At 43.3% G+C, this 20,359-nt stretch overlaps 1 protein-coding gene across 6 annotated transcripts in view; it reads right to left on the bottom strand.

Moving 5' to 3' along the window:
* LOC144599585 (AMMECR1-like protein) overlaps nt 1-19,123 on the bottom strand; it is a 54,330-nt gene extending 35,207 nt beyond the window's left edge. For 2 of the 6 annotated variants that reach the window (XM_078410648.1, XM_078410644.1), the window contains exons 1-4: nt 18,586-19,123; nt 16,044-16,095; nt 7,699-7,904; nt 7,229-7,350 (exon numbers count right to left, since the gene is read on the bottom strand). The gene's annotated coding sequence lies outside the window, so the exon portion shown is untranslated. The remainder of the gene's footprint in view (nt 1-7,228; nt 7,351-7,698; nt 7,905-16,043; nt 16,096-18,585) is intronic. The other 4 variants (XM_078410645.1, XM_078410649.1, XM_078410647.1 and 1 more) reach the window with 4 other exon arrangements.
* Nucleotides 19,124-20,359: the final 1,236 nt, after the last annotated feature.

The raw sequence follows: 20,359 nt of genomic DNA, 5'->3' as shown, positions 1-20,359 counted from the left end.
GGCTTCTCGGACTCTGACAAATGCAACTGTGGAGAGGTACAGACAATGGCCCACCAACTGACTTGCAGCGGAAAGGTAGGCATACACTGCAGATGATCTCCGCAGAGGCACAGATGTGGCACTGGCTGTGGCAAAGCAACTGCGAGCGAGCGAGTAGCAAGTCAGGTAGACAGTGTGGTGAAGGCGCCCTTTTGGCACACTTGCCTTCTTTGGGAAGGGTATTGAGTACAAAAGTTGGGACATCATGATGCAGCTATACAAGTCATTAGTGAGACCAAACTTGGAGTCCTGCGCGCTGTTCTAGTCAATTAACTACAGGAAGGATGTCATTAAGTTGGAAAGGGTGTGGGTTTGAGTTCTCGGGAGAAATTGGATAGATTAGGACTTTTCCCTTTGGATTGTAGGAGGGCAAAGGGTTTCGTTATTGAAGTGCACAAGATTATGAGGGGCAAGAGAACCACTCAGTCTTTTCCCCTAGGGTAGAGGATTCCAAAACTAGACTACACATGCAAGGTGAGTGGGAAGGGATTTCAGAGGGACCTCAGTAGCAACCTTTTCATTCAGAGGATAGTCCTTATCTGGAATGAGCTGCTAGATGAACCTATACAAACGGTTACAATTATGACTACTAAATGTATTTTTGACAAATACATGGAGTGAAGTGTAGAGGGAGTTAATGGAAGGGAGGTTGGTTTGTGAGATGGTCTGGGCTACGTCCACAACTTGGAATTCCCAGTTAAAAATCCATTAACACATTTAGTAGTGTGTCTGGGTTTTTGATGAAACATACACTGTGATCCCTGGGATTCCTAAAAAATATCAGACCACAGGTATTTCCTAATTATTTACTTTCTCAACATGGATTCTTCTTGAATGTCAGCCTGCGAGTGCACTTATTCGAGTCAAAAGATCACGGTAAAAGGGTTTACAAATAAAGTAACCACTGCACGAGCTACAATGAAGTAGTCAAAATCATCAACCTCTGAATGGATTGTCAAATTAGAATTCCTTGCTTGTTCTTGTGCCTAAAGTGGAGGACAACAAACTTATTATGTAACTCAAAGAACAGGAAATTGCCTTACGATGTTGGGGCCCACATGAGAGTGTTCAGCCCCTCAAACCTGTTACAATGCACTGTGTTCAGGAAATAGTTCCAAACTAGAAGCATGCTTTGGACCTACATCAGCTTGCCAGGGAAATAAATTTTCAACTCAGCTTTGAGTTTCTCAGATAAAAGAGACTGCAGATGCTGGAACTAGAACAAAAGAACAGAAAGCTTAAAGAATTCACCAGGTTAAGCAGCTTCTGTGAAGACAAAATATGCAAGTCAATGGTTGGAGTCAAGACCCTACATCAAGACGGAGGGGAAAAGGAAGGATTGCTAGTGTAGCAGTAGGAAGTGGGGTGTGATGAGGGCTGGTAGGCAGATGGAGAGGAGATGATAGATAGATAGAATCAGAGGGGGAGGGGGTGTGAAGGAATAAACGAAAGGGAGAAAACTAGGTGGTCACGTACGTGTGTGTGGAAGGTGAGCACAAGGTTGTGGGTTACTTGAAATTGTAGAATTCAATGTTGGGTTGTAAGGTACAGCCCATTTCGTACAGTGGCAATCCTACCTCTTCCCCTTCAGTCCTGATGCAAGGATTTGCTCTCAAATGTTGACTACACAGCTGCTACTTGCCCTACCGAGTTATTCTAACATTCTGGTTCTTTTTGTTTTTAAGTTTCCAATTTGCAGCTTTCAGTAGCCACAGTATGCGGTCTCTCAAAGATTGCATCTGGCTTTCTCCAATTAGAGACGATTGGTGTCGAATGCAACATCTAGTTACCCAAAGATGATGATTTTTCAGAATACAGCACTTCACAGAAAGTTTTGTGTCAGCATGTGGTTCTCCGAATTAACAAATTCATCGCACAGATTGCAAAGCGAAGTTGTGCAATAAGCGAAGTTTATACGGATTCTTTTTGAAGATATTGCACTTGTTTGTTGCAATTAGGGTGGTCGAATGTAAAGGCAGTATAGAGTTAATGGCAAGACACTTAAGAGCATTGATGTACAGAGGGATTTTGGGCCCAAGTCCATATGCTGAAAGTGGCTGTTCAGGTAGATTGAGTGGTAACAAAGGCTGTGGTATTGGGCAAGTCAGGATGTCATGTTGTAGCTTGGAAGCCTTTAGTTAGGTCGCATGTGGAGTATTATGTGCAGTTTTGGTCACCCTATTGCAAGAAGGGCGTGAAGACTATGGTCAAAGACTAAAGGGCATAGCTTTAAGGTGAGAGGGAAAAATATAAGAGATTTGCGGGGCAAGTTTTTTTATAATCCAGAGAGAGGGAGTGGCTGGAATGCTCTGCCAAAAGTGGGGGAGGTAGGTGCGATAGTGCCATTTAAGAGGCCTCTGGATAGGCACGTGGACAGAGAGGGAATGGGAGTGATATGGATCACATGCTGGCAGATGAGATTAGTTTAACTTGGCTTGACAGACATTGTGGATGAAGGGCCTGTTCCTGTGCTGCACTATGTTCTACATAGACATTGCAGACATTTACTTTGATTTCCAAAGTGAAGATCGCAGTGAGGCCTTTCTATACTTAATATATCTCAATGGCTTATTAAGTAGGAAAGAATCATCCATAATAGAATCACACTTAGGCCTAACAAAAGAACAGCAGACCAGTTTCCTGAAAAACCTCCAATAAGCCCAAACACCCCTTATTTTAATAATAGTTTTAAAGATCTGCACACAAAAAGCTGCTAAATTTAGATTCTGAAAATGTCATAGTATTGATCTCTTCAATGATCATTTTAATAGTAGCCAATAGTCAAAATAGCTGCGTTATTACCAAGGTCACAGCAATGACGTGCATGTCCAAACACAGTTTCCTCTCAACAGTATAGATGCATATTGGGTTAACACCTGTGATTGAAAGTACCCATGGGTTTGAAGATGTGGGAACTGACCACATGACAATAATGCTTGGCCACAATGTGCAACTTTTAAAACATCACCCTTGAGAAGTTTAGGTGAGTATCTTTGCCAAGTATTTCATGACTGATCTTATTCTGCAACTTAAAAGAATCAGGAGACACATTGCATTCAGCACAGGACTGGACCAAAAATGTAATGCTTCCCCCAGATTTCTGGCATAATTCCTGGAAGATTTATCTACTATCCCTGGAACTTTTCAGAAAATACGTGAGGGAAAGATGGCAACCATAGCTGCATTCTCTCTTAATCCAGAATATCCTACCTGCAATGTGAGTCGAATACTGCATTCTACTCTGAAGCTTTACTGAGATTTACAAAGGTTCATCGGGACTTCTTGCAGCCAAGATGAAACCTAGTATTTTAATGTAAACGTGCAATGGATGATCTTAATTAAAATGTTGTATGCTGCTAAGTATTAGATTAATTTGTAATCGTAAATTAAGTTTATAATTTATAGCAGAAGTCGCTAGTCACAAGTGCACATTTCCTACCGACAACTGCACGTCACCAAATTAGAAAATCTCTTCAATAATACGGGCTATTGCAAATTTTCTTCAGCTTCTCCACTTATGTCAAAAAGGAACAAAGCCATCAACTACAGAGGTAGCTTTCAGACACAGCTGTGCAGGATGGCAGTGGATCAAAAACACATTTTCACCATTTTCAAGTGCATTTCAAGCCATCCATGAAGAGAGCATGAACAAACCGCATCAGTGAAACTTGGGCAGGTCTCTTGCTAATACAAAGTCTCATTTAAAAGAAGACACAGACCTGAGATTTTAAATGCACTAAAATAAATGGCCAAATTTAATGTTGGTAGGGGTAAGGGGATGATTTTTGACTTTAAAAGAAGTGAAAGCAATCATTTTTGCAGCAATCACTTAGAAATTTAGTTTAGTTTAGAGATAGTGTGCATACAGGCACTTTGGCCCATCGAGTCCACACCGACCAGCGATGCCCGCACACTAACACTATCACACACACACACACAAGGGACAATTTTACATTTTATACCAAGCCAATTAACCTACAAACTTGTACATCTTTGGGGTGTGGGAGGAAACTGAAGATCTCGGTGAAAACACACACAAGTCACAGGAAGAACATACAAACTCCGTACAGACAAGCACCCGAAGTCAGGATCGAACCTGGGTCTCTGGCGCTGTAAGGAGCAACTCTACCGCCACACCACCATGCCGCCCTATGTATTGGAGCAGCAGCCTAGACTTATAAGCGTGATTTTCTGGAGTTGGATTTGAAGTCACGAATACCACCAACTGAGCCATAACTGCTAATAAGATCATAGACTGGCTATCGTGCCATTACGGCAAATATCATGCAACAAGGCAGCAAAAGTTTGAGCTACAGTTTCATCGGATTTTAAAGAATAAAGGAATATCAGGTTATAGATTAAAGTAGCAGCACAAATTAAAACTATGAAAAAGCAAACAAATAAAAAAAATTCCAGCCACTGTGGAGAGAGAGAGGATTTAAAAGTAGAAAAGTAATGTTAATCTTGTATGGAAGCCCAGTTGGACCAGACTCTGTCTCTGTATCATAAAAAGGTCAGGGGGAAACTAAAGAAAGGGCAAAACTGTCAGGGCGATTTAACTTCTTGGTTGTGGTAACAAACTTCTGGAAAGATCAAACAGGAAAGACAAAACCTAAGAGAACGACCTCAAAAGATTTTAAACTGTGAATGTTCTAAAAAGATAGAATTAAGAAAAATGCTGGCAAGGTGGCAAGAAAGAGAGCTTGAATATGTTAGTCATTAATAAATCTAATCGAAAATTGATCTCAGATCACAAAAAGGGAAAGCTTGCATATATTATTGTTCCCTTTATTACCTCAGGAGATCCCAAATGGTTTATATTCAATAAGGTTCTATCAAAATGCAGTTGCAACGTTGGACCAAAGCAGCCATTTGAGAGAAGATTCCCTGCACAAAAAGCAATGTAAATGACAAGATAAACTCTTTGCGATATTGATTGAGAGTTAAACAATGGTCAGGACATTGGTAATAACTCCCCTACTACTCTTCCACATAGTAACATCTCTCACCCAAAGGGCATTAACTTCAATACTGCAGCAATTGCTCATTATTACACGGAGCATCAGCTTTGACACGTGTTCATCGCTAGAATAGGACTTAAACCCCAAAGCCCTGACTCACGGGTAAAGATCTCTACAACTGAAGCACAACTGTCCTATCAAGTGGTAAGTTCATAGGCTTAGTTACCATATTGATACGTGGAATGTAGATGGGCAGTCGAACGAAGGTTAAATGCAGGGAGGAATGCAGAACACGTATTTACATGCATAAACTAGTTGGACTGAAAATAAGGGTTCTGTGCTGTAGGCAATGTAAATTAATGTGGTTGATCTAAAGGTGTGTGATTTCCTGCATTGTCTGACAGAAGATGGGGAAGGATCTTCAGCAGCACAATAGGCAACCACCTTCAGCACACAAAACACAAAAGTTACGCAAATAGAGGAACAGCACCTTACAATTCATTTCATTAGACTCTAATAAGGGATTTTTAGACTGCTCCTACAAAGTGACTACATGTGACCCTTGTGTTACAGCTGTTCAGGTAACAGAAATGTGCTCTTACAGAAATCATAAATTACCACCCAATGATGCAGGAGTCATCTGTTAGGCCAATCCATGAGAGCGGGCAACTCCTAGAAACCTTTAATTTGCACACATTAAACTTTTCTCGCTAATATTGAATATGGTTATCAAAGATGATAGACTTTCAATTGTTTTCAGGAAGAATAGGCAGAAGCTGATACCATAAAGAAATCTTCTTTGTTGCTTAAGTTGTTCACATAAACGTTCTTGCATAATCTTGTAATTTTGTTTGGCAGTCGAAACGGAGTAGGAAATTGCACAAAAACAGCAAGACTGCCAATGTATTACCAGATGGTCAGGCTGTACTTCTGATAACGGTGCACAGACAGGAGCAGCCAGCAGCAAATTTAAGGGCTGTGGGATTTAAAGTGAAATTCACAGGAAACACCGAAGAGCCTAATACAGGCACATGTGAGTGGAAGTACTGGATCAACACATAATATCAGGCGAAGACAATCAGGAAGAGTTTCAGCTGTTATGATAGTAACTTTTAAATGAGAGTTGAAGGGGTGCAAAGGGGAGAAGCAGCTAATATTCCCTGTGGCAGTTCTCTAGAGATCAATCTTAAATATTGGACAGATAGCATTGGGTGTACAGCCAGCCCCTTGCGCATCGTGCTAGTGCGCCCCTAGGCTGTGTCAACTGAGTATTCAATTAGTTTCACAGCTGAGACCAACACTGACATTTGTATCTCAATAATGGCCTTTCTCCTCTACATTGTGGTCCATCCACCACTGTCTTGGGTGATTTAACCATCTAACCCTATTTTGAGCAATCAAAACTGGAACATGCTGGGTGCTATAAAATGTATTTACAATTTTATAATTGGAGATAGTTCAATCCAGCTCCGAAATATTTATATTCAAATTCATTTCCTTGTATACATTTCCGCAACCATTTAACAAGCTAATTTTCAGTGCAGTTAGTACTGTTTTGTATGAAAATACAGCAGATCATTAACACAAAAGATCCTCATAGTAGGAAATGAGACGAATTACCATTTAGTCTCGTTAATATTAGCTAAGGGAGGAATGCCATCCAAGCCTCTCAGACTTCTAACTCTTCAAATGGTGTTCTTGAACCCATTATATCTGCCTGAATAATCTCAACCTCCATTTAAAACATCACCTTTAGCATACTTTCTCGCATTTAGTTACTGCTTTGGTCTGTTGATAAAAGGGGAATTTCTGTTCAGTCAATGTTTCCAGTACAAAGTGTTGAAAGCAGCTGCTTAACAGCTCTGCATTGTGAACTCAACAATAAAGCAGGACCCAGATTTAAATCCCAATTTCTGCTGAGTAAACAACTGTAATGCTGCAAATGGCTGCTTTGTCTCCAAATGTATGGGGTGGGAAAATAGGCCAGAAATACACAATTACCAAAAGCAGCTCATACTAGAAATGTTGTGCGTGCAGAGGTCATTCGAGGGCAGGATAAGGCTCTTTGGCCCATGGTCACATTAGTTGCTGCCACTTAACGCTTGGGTTCAAATGAACAATGGTCTGTTGGCAAGTTACCAGAGAGAGAAAGGACAAGAATAAACAGAATAAATGTAAATAACTTTGGTAAATCACACAACAGTCATCTCTGTGTTGATGATGCATACCTTTATGGAAGTTTTGGAACCAAGTATTTGCACAGGTAATTCGGCTATTGAAATTCCAGAAAGAATTTACTCAGCTTCACTTCCATACCTGGCCAGGATCAGACTTTCCAAACTTGTGAAGCCTGAAACAGAAGGACAGAAATTGTACATTAATAAAGAATAAGATGACACTGTTTTCGAAATAATCCCATACTGAAATCCAGATACAATATTTACTAGATCTGCATAGAATCGTAAGCAACAATTTCCAATGGTACCAGCAGAGTCACTGTTCGGTGTAAAAGAGGGTAAGTTTCATACTTTGCCTACTCATTTAGAAAAACACCCAGTACTATAACTAGTTAAAAACTTTTGCCCCTCCAAATAGTGACTGAAGGACACATTGCAAGTTGCATAACAATAGGATCAAGAACTGTTTGTGTAAAAACCACTGTTAATAGAGTAGAAACAATCAGAGACATTAGGCGTACCACACCATGAACGTCATCGCCTTCAGAGTTTCCAATCCTTAATTTATTCCTTATAGACACAAAATGCTGGAGTAACTCAGTGGGATAGGCAGCATCTCCGGAGAGAAGAAATGGGTGACATTTTGGGCTGTTCTTCAGACAGTAGGATAGATGAGTTTGCTGTCAGTGATAGGCCAGAATCGGTTGCAATACCCTGTCAGAAAGATCTATAGAAAACCAGTTATCACAAAAAAAAGAATGTCTGTTTCCCTTTCTCAAAATGCATTTGTTTCAAGACAAATTGACATTTTCACTGATTTAACACTTCAATTAAATTTGCCCCGATGAAGCAAAAGGCATCCACCATGATTACTACATGCTTGACATCTAAATAAATTTCTAAACAAGCCCACGGTGTCTCCATCTAGATTACTAGATGACACAGATGATGAAATTTTTCAGGAAGCAGAAAGGACGTGCGGGTCACATGAGGCAGGGTAAAGTCCAACAAAATACAGAGATGGCAACACTGTGCAAGCAATAGGAAAACACCAAGGTGGCAAGATTATGCTGGACAACTTCCAAAAGGAGTGCAACAAAGCCACATCTCAGTGGTAAGACAATCCATTTCGAGCAGTGGAGTCCCAGATTCTATCATCGACTGCCAGATTTTAAATATCCAGTTTTGCGGTTGTTGCCACAAAGCTGTGTGCATCTCCTTGTGTGTCTGCGTGGAAAATACTTCAACATTTCTCTTCTAAAATACCCTGGCTAGGATTTTAGCTGCTGGAATTTTATGATCCAACAAGAAGAAATTGAGTACTTGGAGGGAAAAAAAACTAGCAAATCCTTTAAACATATTGCTTTTAAACTCTGCCACTGGACGTCACTTGAAGGGCTAGCTTTATGACCTGTTAATAATTTCAGATCCTCCTCAAAGAACCGCTTCAAAGGTGACGGGAAAGCACAAGTCAGCAGCACAGAAATTCGGCACTGGTCACACGTGCTAAACACACAACATGGCAAATTCATTGTTGCATTCCCTAAACATTTGCATTGGTCCATTGAGCATTTAAAATGTAGGGTTAACAGACTTCATTCAGTGGAAAATCTGAATTTTCCATGCCTTGTTTACGCATTCAGCAATCGAATTTTTTAAATGATTTTATTATGTGAAAGGAATATTGAAAGGTTCATATTGTACAGTGAAAGTATGAGCATGAACATTGTTCCGTATTTCAATAAATTCCTAAGCACCAAATGGTAGGTTCACAGTAATTTACGTTCTCCATCTCAAAAAACGACTGCTCAGACTGCAGTTTGCCACAACATCTATTCTAAAGGAAAGGAGTAATTCTCTAATAATGCATTAAATGAAAGTTCTCCTGATCATCAGGCTTCTGCATTTCTTTATGCCGATAGTACCAAGAAATTAGAATAACAAGTTCCACACCAGAACATTGAAAATGCCAGCAAATGAAAGACCAAGACCATTCAAATTCAACTCTGCCAGTAGTTATAAGATGGAATGGCAAAAAAAGTGGTTGACTAAACTCACACTTTCTCAAATCGGCCACAACAAATCCAGAAGCAACAAATACATCTCCAAGTTCCTTTGGAATAGTGGGACTGAAATCACCTGTTCCTCAGATCACAGTGACACAGTGTCACAGCTGTAGAGCTGCTGCATCACAGCACCAGACTCGGGTTCAATCATTACCTCAGGTGGTTTCTATGTAGTTTGCATGTTCTTTCAGTGACTGCATGGATTTCCTCTGGGTGCACCAGTGTCCTCCTACTTTCCAAAGATGTGTGGGCTTATAGGGGTTTATTGGCCACTGTAAATTGCCATGAGAGTACAGGGAGAGGATGTGAAAGTGGGATAACATAGAAGTAGTGTGAACAGGTGATCGATGATCATCGTGGACTTGGTGGGCCAAAGGGCTGGTCTCCATGCAGTATCTTTCAATCAATTCAATCAAAAAGGCAAATGGAAGAGGAAGGCCATTTCGCCCCTCAGCCTTGCTCCTTGCAAACATTTTACTTCTACATCATCATTTGCACTAACCAAAGCATGCTAGACTTAACACACACAATTATTATATACACCGATCAGCCAAAACATTATGATCACCTGCCTAATATGCTGTTGGTCCTCCGTGTGCTGCCAAAACAGCACCGACCTGCCAAGGCATGGACTCTACAAGACCCCTGAAGGCATCCTGTGGTATCTGGCACCAAAACATTAGCAGCAGATCCTTAAAGTCCTGCAAGTTGCTAGGTGGAGCTGCCGTGGATCAGACTTGTTGATCCAGCATATCCCACGGATGCTCAATCGGATTGAGATCTGGAGAACTTGGAGGCCAGGGCAACACCGTGAACACTTCATCATGTTCCTCAAACCATTCCCAAACAATATGTGCAGTGTGGCAGGGCGCATTATCCTGCTAAAAGAGGCCACTGCCATCAGGAAATACCATTGCCATGAAGGGGTGTACTTGGTCTGCAACGATGTTTAGGTAGGTGATACATGTCAAATTGACGTCCACATGAATGGCCGGACCCAGGGTTTCACAGCAGAACATTGCCCAGAGCATCAAACTCCCTTCACCGGCTTGTCGTCTTCCCACAATCGGTTCGGACCAGACGGGATAGCCTCCGTTGCCCTCGTGTATTGATGACCTTGGGCGCCCAACACCCTGTCGCCGGTTTGCGGTTTGTCCCTCCTCGGACCACTGTCAGTAGGTACACACCACTGCTGACCGGGAGCACCCCACAATCCTTGCCGTTTCAGAGATGCTCTGACCCAGTCGTCTGGCCATAACAATTTGGCCCTTGTCAAAGTTGCTTAGGTCTTTACTCCTGCCCATTTTTCCCGCATCCAACACATCAATTTCAAGAACTGACTGTTCACTTGCTGCCGAATATATTCCACCCCTTGACAGGTGCCATTGTAACAAGATAACCAATGTTATTCACTTCACTTGTCAGTGGTCATGTTTTGGTTGATTGGTGTATATCCTGATTATTTTCTGAAAACCAATCTGACTTGTATTTGAATGAATCAATTCTCACTGCTTTCCCTTTCTCTCTGGGGACTGCGTTCAAGATATTCATCATTTGCTCACTGAAATGCAGATTTGCTTCAAATTTACTCCCATTAAGTGCACTGTCTTCTGGCTACACTGTTTTAGACAGTCAATATTACCTCACCCAAGAGAATCTGAAAAACAGCATTCACACATCTTTCAGTGGAAAAGGTATTCAGTTTACATAACCCCCCTCATATTCCAATTCCTCATTTGGCTTCTTTCTTCTATATCCTTGCAATCGTTGCCATTTTCTTTGTCCTGTGGTGATCAAAGTAGTATGAAATATTCTAAGTGCAATTACATCAATGGTTCATAAACTCACATTCTCTGCTCAGCGTTCAGCTCTCAATACATCCCAGAATGTGATTTGCTTTACTACCTCTGTGCATCATCTTCATAGATTTCATTTGTCAACCATTAACTAGAACCTCTGATCTTGTATTATCCATGCATCTCTCCACACTTACTAACACCTGCATAGATTTCTCCTTAGAAAGAGGCAGCAAAAGACTGTAAATAAGGGCATCACATGATCTCTAATTGATTACATTCTCTATTTAATCTATTCCCAACTGTCTGAACAAAGCATTCCATTTTGTTCTCCAATTTCATCCACCTGATATGGCTCCATGAATTCATTCACTTTCTCGTTATTTGTCATTTCTGAACCTATTCACTCCCCATTAAAGCCCTACAGGCCACAGAACGATTAATTAAATGACGTATGCAGATTGGCTACATATTCAGCAGTTTGCCTTGTCTATTGGTCTAGCTGGTCCAATTATGATGTGCCCTGAAGTCAACAATCCATTCATCATCCAACTTGAGATGTAGAAAGAGAGAACGAAAAAAAAGGACAATATTGACAAGATGTAGAACACAGCTGCTGCTGGAAATCTGAGCTAGAAAATTGCTGGAAATACTCAGAACTACCAAAACAGGCCAGATCTGACCTCTGATGTAAAGGAGTCAGGTGCAACCAGAATTGGTAACTTTCAGATTTTGTCACCTCAGATTTCTAGCCTTTCAGTTCCGCAGAGATTCTTTCACTCCATCCAATCCCCACCGCCCATTCCCCTTGACTATGCTCATTCAAGGGAACATAAGAATCAGTAGGAGGCCTTTGAACCTGCTCTACCACCTTTCAAGATCATGGCTGATCTCTTAACAGTAGCATTTGGCTACAACGCCCTCTAACCCCAGGAATCCCTTGATATCCAGAAATGGATACATCCATTAACAATTAACAAAGTAGGAACCATCCAGGGCAGATAATTTAAAACCTTGGAGAAATGCCTTCTCTTAGTCTTAAAATGCCTTCCCTTAGTTCTGTGACACCTAGTTCCAAACTCCTCAGTTAGGGAAAAATATTAATTTAAACCCACCCTGTCAAGCAGTAAGATTGAACGTGAATATTTGGCATTCTGTCAAACTCTGGAGAACATAAGCCCACTCTGCTCAATTTCTACTCCTACAGCAAACCTGTCATCTCATGAGCAAGTATCATGAATCTTTGCTGAACTCCCTTCATGGCAAGCAAAGGAAACAAAACTCTGAAATATTAAGTGGATTTCTGACCGGTTGTGTATTTCAAACATTTTCTGCTTTTTATTTAAATTTCAATTCTCCAGCATCTGTAGTTGTTTTTTGCTTTTCAAATAAATCCAGGCTGATAACAGACCTATTTTTCTATGTTTCTAGAACCCATCAGGAAATTTTGAATAGGCCTTAGTTACTAGAAAACAAGCTTCGAGCTAAATGAATAAAAGATCTAGAAATTATGAAAGGATCTAACTAAATAGAGAATAAGGGTGATATTTTCACTTATGGGGGGATTCAGAACAAAAGAGCATGGATAAGATAAACACTAATAAATCCAATACGAATTCAGCGAAAACTTCCACAGTGGTGGAACTGCAACACAAGGGATGGATATATTTAAGGAGAAGGGGAAACATAGTAAAAATAAACTTGGGAGATGGCTAGCAGTTGCATAAAAAATAAGCACTAGTCCAAATGGTGTATTTCTGCACTGTAAATCATGTTATTCCATCGAAACGAAGAACATCCATGATACAAAAGTGGAGGGTTTTACAGTTAGTGAAGATGGTTGTGAACAATTCCAGCAGGATTGACTAGGTGGACTTAGGAATGGTTGATGGGATTTAATACAGAGAAATGCGAGGTATTGCATTTTGGGAAGTCTAACATGGGCAGGACCTACACAGTGAATGGCAGGGCTCTGGTCAGTGTTGTGGAGCAGAGGGATCTAGGAGTGTAGATGCATGGTTCCTTGAAGGTGGAGTCGCAGGTAGATCAGGTGGTCATAAAGGCTTTTGACACATTGGCTTTCATCAGCCAGAGTATTGAGTGTAGAAGTTGGAGGTCATATTGCAAATGTACAAGATGTTGGTGAGGCCGCATTTAGAGTATTGTGTTCAATTCTGGGCACCATGCTATAGGAAAGATGTTGTCAAACTGGAAAAGGTACAGACAAGATTTACAAGGATGCTGCCAGGACTAGAGGGTCTGAGCTGTAGGGTGTTGAGTAGGCTGGGACTCCATTCCTTGGAGCACAGGAGGATGAGCTCCAAGGAATGGAGTCCCAGCCTACTCAACACCCTACAGCTCAGACCCTCTAGTCCTGGCAACATCCTTGTAAATCTTGTCTGTACCTTTTCCAGTTTGACAACATCTTTCCTATAGCATGGTGCCCAGAACTGAACACAATACTCTAAATGCGGCCTCACCAACATCTTGTACATTTGCAATATGACCTCCAACTTCTATACTCAATACTCTGGCTGATGAAGGGCGGCACGGTGGCGCAGCGGTAGAGTTGCTGCCTTACAGCGAATGCAGCGCCGGAGACTCAGGTTCGATCCTGACTACGGGTGCTGTACTGTCAGGAGTTTGTACGTTCTCCCCGTGACCTGCGTGGGTTTTCTCCGAGATCTTCGGTTTCCTCCTACACTCCAAAGACGTACAGGTATGTAGGTTAATTGACTGGGTAAAATGTAAAAATTGTCCCTAGTGTGTGCAGGATAGTGTTAATGTGCGGGGATCGCTGGGCGGTGCGGACTTGGTGGGCCGAAAAGGCCTGTTTCCGCGCTGTATCTGAAATATGAAAATATGAAATAAAAAATATGAGGGGTGATCTTATAAAGGCGTATTAAATCATGAGAGGAATAGATAGGGTAGACGCAGTCTCTTGCCCAGATGAGGTGCATCGAGGTCCAGATGACATAGGTTTAAGGTGATGGGGAAAAGATTTAATAGGAATTTGAGGGGTAACCTTTTCACACAAATGGTGGTGGGTGTATGGAACAAGCTGCCAGAGGAGATAGTTGAGGCAGGGACTATCCCAACATTTAAGAAACAGTTAGACAGGTACATGGATAGGATAGGTTTGGAGGGATACGGACCAAACGTGGGCAGGTAGGACTAGTGCAGCTGGGACATGTTGGCTGGTGTGGGTAAGTTGGGCCGAAGGGCCTGTTCCCACACTATGACTCAATGACTATCCAATATGTGGAAGTAATTTAAAGGCCAGTTGATTGAAGTTCAGGACCCAGCATGTTGCAGTAAGGAGGAGGAATAAGGAAGGCAAAGTCAGGGAACCTTGGATGACCAAAGAGGTTGTAAATTTGGTCAAAAGGAAATGGAAGCATATATAAGGTTTAGAAAGTTGAAATCAGACAGAACTTTTGGGGGAAATACAAGAAGCAAGAAAGAACCTTAATGTAAATTCTAAGGAACAATTAGAATGGGCCAAAAGATGAATAAAATATCATTGGTGAATCAGATTAAAGAAAATCACAAGGGTTTTTATGTTTACATTAAAAACAAGAGAATTACAAGGAAGAAGTAGGAGATTGTTGGAGTCAGAGAATGTTGAGCAGATTACAGCATTATTAGGGAGCAGTTGGTAAATTGAGAGTGGTTGTTATCAGGCAAGTCCACATCTGACATGTGGGAGTCATTTAAAGGCCAGTTGATCAAAGTTTAGTGTTCCAGTAAGGATCAGGGATAAGGATGGCAAAATAAGGGAACTTTAGATGAGTAAAGAGGTTGTAAATTTAGTCCAAAGTATATGCAAGGTTTAAGAATATGAAATCAGACAGGAACTTTGAGGAATATATAGCAAGCAGGAAAGAACTCAAGGGGGCAATTTGAAGGGCCAAAAGGGGCCATGAAATGGCTCTGGCGAGTCGGATGTTTTTTTATGCCTACTTTGAAAACAAGAGCGTAACCAGAGAAATGGTAGGACAGCTCAAGCATGAAGGAGGGAATATGTGCTTGGGGTCAGGGGATGTAGGTGAGGTACTGAACAAGTCATTTGAATCTGCATATGCCAAGGAAGACATGGAGGACAGCGAGATCAGTGTGGAGAACACAAGGGCTGTTTGAAGTGAAGGAACTGGTTTTGGGACTCTTGAAGAATTATTAAGGTGGATAAATCCCTAGGATGTGATGGGATCTATCCCAGGTTATCAAGAGATTGCAGGAGCCTTAGGGAAGATCTTTGCATCTTCTTTAATCACAGGTGAGTTCCTGGAGAAGTGGAGAATAGCAAATGTTGTTCCTTTGCTTAAAAGAAGTAGAGAGAATCCAGAGAATTATAGGTTGGTAAACATCAGTGGTAGGGAAGTCATTGGGAGGAGGATTCTTCAGGATAGGAGTTACTCACATTTCGAAGAGAATCATCTAATTAGGGACAGTCAGCATTGCTTTATACATGGCAGATCACATCTTACTAACTTGATCGAGTTTTTTGAGAAGGTGACAAAGATGATCGATGAGGGTAGGGCAATGGATAGTGTCTACATGGACCTTAGTAAGGCATTTGATATAGTCCCCCATGGTAGGCTGATCCAGAAGATTAAGATTCACAGGATTCAGTCATATGGATTCAGAACTGACTTACTAATAGAAGACAGATGACTGGTGGAAAGGTGTCATTCAGGCTGGCTATCTGCGACTAGTGGGGTTTCTTAGCGATCTGTGTTGGGACCGCTGTTGTTTGCGATATATATATATATATATATATATATATAAATAAATGACGGATATATATGTGGATTGGTTAATATGTTTGCAGACGGCACCAAGATTGGTGGAATTGTGGAGTGTGAAGAAGATTAAAGTATACAGAGGGATCTAGACAATCTGCAGAAATGGGCAGAGAAATGACAGATGGAGTTTAATCCAAGCAAGTGTTGCACTTTGGAAATTGAATGCTAGAGGAATGTATACTGTTAATAGCAGTAATACCTTGAACAGCATTAATGTATTGAGGGATCTTGATGTCCAAGTCCATAGCTCGCTGAAAGCAAAAACACAAATAGATAGGTTAAGAAGACATATGGTATGTTTGCCTTCATTGGTCTGGACATTGAGTATAAATGTATGAGTATTTTGAGTATAATTATGGTGCAGCTTGTATAGTTCTTGTTGCTCCATTAAAAGCTGTGGAGGCTTTGGATAGGGTGTAGAAGAGGTTTACCAGAATACTGCCTGTATTTGATGGTATTAGTGATAAGTAGAGGTACAGAAAATTATGAGGAGCACAGATAGGGTAGACAGTCAGAACTTTCTTCCTCAGGGTGAAAATGTAAAAGACCAGAGGGCAGAGCTTTAAGTGGTAAGAGGGGAAGTTTAAAAGAGATGTGTGGGTGCCTAGAACATGCTGCTAAGGGGTATTGGAGCCAGATATGATTTGCATTTATGAGGCTTTTATAGGCACATGAATATGCAGAGAATGGAGGGATATGGATCATGTGAAGGCAGATGAGGTTAGTTTATCTTGGCATCACGTGTGACAGACATTGTGGGCCGAGGGGGTCTGATCCTGTGCTGTACTTTTCTAAGATCTATGTTAGCTGTTAATAACTAATCAATTTCAACACTGTGCAATGGTTGAAACTCAGGCTCTGTCATTTTGGGAAATCAATGTGACTGGCATTCTGGGGCCCTGCCTGGCTGTTGGGAAAAGGTCGTCCATGCTTCTCCGCTTCTCCTCTGTAAATTCTACTTTTATTAGAGTTGGGGGTGGAGGAAGAGAATTAGGGCAAACATTTTGAACCCTGTAGTTGGTCCAAATCTCTCCAATGCAAGTTTAGTACCAAAAATCGGAGGTTTGGTATTCAATTTTGAAAAGCAAGTTTTCAGCAGCGCAAAAGACATAATCTCGACTTTATGCAAAAACAATGTGAAACATCAAAAAAAAAATCTGCAGATGCTGCAAGCCTGAAACAAAAGTAGAACATGTTGTAAACATTCAGCAAGCCAGGCAGGGTCCATGGAGAGAAAAACAGTCAATGTTTCGGGTCGAAGCCCTTTCTTCAGAACTGAGAAGGTGCAGCAATTAAACTATTTGTATTGTTCAACATTGTTTTGTTTTACTTAATTGGACAGACTTCTGTAGAAACAACAGTCTATGCATTGCATGAGAATACCATCTATAGAGCAAGGATAATATATTGAATGTATAAGCATAAAATCTAAGAATGCTGAATGTTGGGACCTTGGGAAGACATTGTATGTTTTGTGGGGGTGTGTTAATGTTGGGAGGAATACAGGGATAGGGGAAGGAAAGGCAGTTGGCGAGGGTGAGCAATGAAGAGGGGTGGCAGGGGGGCGGTGAGGAAGACCTGTGTCAGGGGCGAAGGACTGGTAGGATGTGGAGTGTTAGGGGCAGAAGGAGGATGAGTGTTGTCGAGGGAGGTCCTCTGATTTGTCGCCAGGCTGGCTCCAGTTCGCCACGTTGCCAGGAGGGCACAACAGGACACACTGCACTGACAGGCTTTTCCTTTTGTTGTAATGCTGGACACGGCAGAGCTGGGAGCTGTCTCCTGCCGGGGTTGGTGCAGGTCCATGAGAGGGGAGCTAGGGGTAGGGAGAGGGGAGTGATGTACCAGAGCAGAGTGGGCAAGGGGAGAAAAGAGTGCTGCAAAGGGATGGGGTAAAAGTGCCAAGGGATGGGGGGAGAAAGGACATGTTGGGGGGTGGGGGGGGGTTGCGGTTGAAGACAAACGTCAATGGTGGGGGCGGGGTAAGACCTGTGCCATGGTCAGGAGAAAGGGAGAGGGGAGCAGTGGCAGAGGGTTTGGAGGTGGAGGGGGTGCAGTGTCTGTGGCAGATGGGGAGAGTGGTGTTGGAAGGGGGCGAGTGGAGTGCTTGGGAGGGGGGAGTGGAGTGCTTGAGGCGGTGGGGGAGAGAGTGGAGTGCTTGGAGCGGTGGGGGGAGAGAGTGGAGTTCTTGGGACGGTGGGAGAGAGGGGACTGTTTGGGACGGTGGGGGGGGGAGTGGAATGCTTGGGGCGGTGGGAGAGAGGGGACTGCTTGGGGCGGTGGGGGGAGAGAGTGGGGTGCTTGGGGCGGTGGGGGGAGAGTGGGCAAGGCTTGGGGCGGTGGTGGGAGAGAGGGGACTGCTTGGGGCGGTGGGGGGAGAGAGTGGGCAAGGCTTGGGGCGGTGGGGGGAGAGAGTGGAGTGTTAGGGTTGGGAGTTCGAAGGAGCGTGGAGTGTTTGGGGCGGTGGATCCTCTGATCTGTCGACGTGGTTCATCAGGATTGCCCCCATCAGGATTGCCCCCATCAGGCTCTTTCTTTTGTTGCAATGTCTGGGCACGGCGGGTCTGGGAGTCGGCTCCCCATCGGCATTGATGCAACTACAGGACCTGCTTGTTTGTCACCGAGCTGGCGGGCAACCCATAAATCCCCCCCAACCCCCTCCCGTGACAGGGCCGGGGTCGTGACTGGAGCCTGCATACCATGCTTGGGACGCGGCGCGACCGATCAAGAGGTGAATGTCAAACCTGGTGAACTGGCGAGTGCTCGGGACGCTCCCTCAGCCCCAGACAAGGGCGGCAGCAGCAGCAGCAGCAGGAGGAGAAGGAGGAGGCCGGCTCTTTCCTGGCACACATTCCCCCGGTCATGTAGCCATGTCACGGCAGCAATCCGAACCACACACACGCGGCCCCAGGCCGCCGGCAGCGACTGAAATGAGAGGAGGGAGGCGGCAGAGCGGCGGCCAGTTGGAGGCAGCGGAGAGACTGGAAGAGCTGGAGGACCGAGAGGACCTCCGCAATCCCAGCGCGCATTGGGGCGCACTGACGTCATGCACCGGCGTGCGACCAGGACCGGGGCGCGCTGGGGCGGCGGGAAGCAACTGCAGGTGCCGGTTTAAACCGAAGATCGACACATCATGCTGGAGTACAGGCAGCAACTCTGGAGAGAGGGCATGGGTGACGTTTCGGGTCGAGATTCTTCTTCAGCTGTGGGATCTCGGGTCGGTGCCGGTGACCCGGCAGCTCGGAGGACCTGCGCTGCGGGGAAGTCTCCGATGTCCCTGCGGCCACAGCGCCCTCGGAGGACCAGTGTATCCCGGCAGCCTCCTTGATTTCCGAGCTGGGAGGACCTGCGGAGGCTCCGGCGTCTGGGCGGCCGCCATGATCTCCGAGCTCGGAGGACATTAAGAGACCGTTTTCTTTCGGATTGGCAACATTGTATAACTTGAAGCCTGTGTGCTGGAGAATCTACATTGCCGCCAGTTGTTCCACATTCTCAATTGGCTTTAGGATGATTGAGTCAGTACAATCGTCAGGCTCCTGCAGTGTCTAACTAACAGGCATCCACATCTTGACTTCATCACAGTAACTTGGCCCATCATGTTTTACACAAAAAGCTGGAGCAGCTCAGCGGGTCAGGCACCAACTCTGGAGAAAAGGAATAGGTCGACTCGAACTGTCACCTATTCCTTCTCTCCAGCGAAGCTACGTGACCCGCTGAGTCACTCCAACATTTTGTGTCTATCTTCAGTTTAAACCAGCATCTTCAGTTTAAACCAGTTACTTCCGACACATCGTGTTTTACCACAGCCTTACCAAACATAAACCACGAGTCTGAGGGAGGCAGGGGACTGACTTTATTAAGAGCAGCGATGAGTGCAATAATAAATACAATCGTATTAGGAGCAATCCAAAGACACATGAAGACAAGAGACAAGAAATGCTGGAATCTTGAGCTAACTGCTGGAGGAAGAAGGGTGCCAACTCAAAACATCTATCATTTCCCTCCACAGATGCTGCCTGGTTCACAAGACCTCAAGCAGTTTTTTTTGCGTAAGAAAACATAAGAGTGGGTAACTGAAGATTTGGTTAAAGACAGATTGGATTTAGCAGCAGCTTTCAGGGGGAAAACGGGCGATTAGTATTTCACCTTGTCCCCCTCTGCAAACGAGGGCATTACCTTTTGACCCCAATTGGCTCTTCTCTTCTTACAAGCCATTCGCTAATGAAATGCCTTGAGAAAACTCCTGGGTTTTTATTCTAACACCCATCTGAATTCTCATTCTTTCCTTGCCCATCTTGTTTTCCTTTTCACCTCTTTTCTCAGCTTATATTCAGCCTGATTTTCACTTGAATTACTCAACCAACTTGCATTATGTATGTCCTGTAACTGTTTTACTGGCCAGTCTTTGGTTCATTTTATCCTAGCCAAGTCCTCTACCATTCCCTCCTGGCAATAAGACATCCTACTTTGGTTTAACAATGGAAATGACAAAGGGACTTGGTCTATTTCATACCCCGT

This window comes from Rhinoraja longicauda, chromosome 13, assembly GCF_053455715.1.
Source record: "Rhinoraja longicauda isolate Sanriku21f chromosome 13, sRhiLon1.1, whole genome shotgun sequence".
Lineage (NCBI taxonomy): Eukaryota > Metazoa > Chordata > Chondrichthyes > Rajiformes > Arhynchobatidae > Rhinoraja > Rhinoraja longicauda.
Note: the sequence above shows the minus strand (reverse complement) of the source record. Positions and strands in the feature narration are given on the sequence as shown.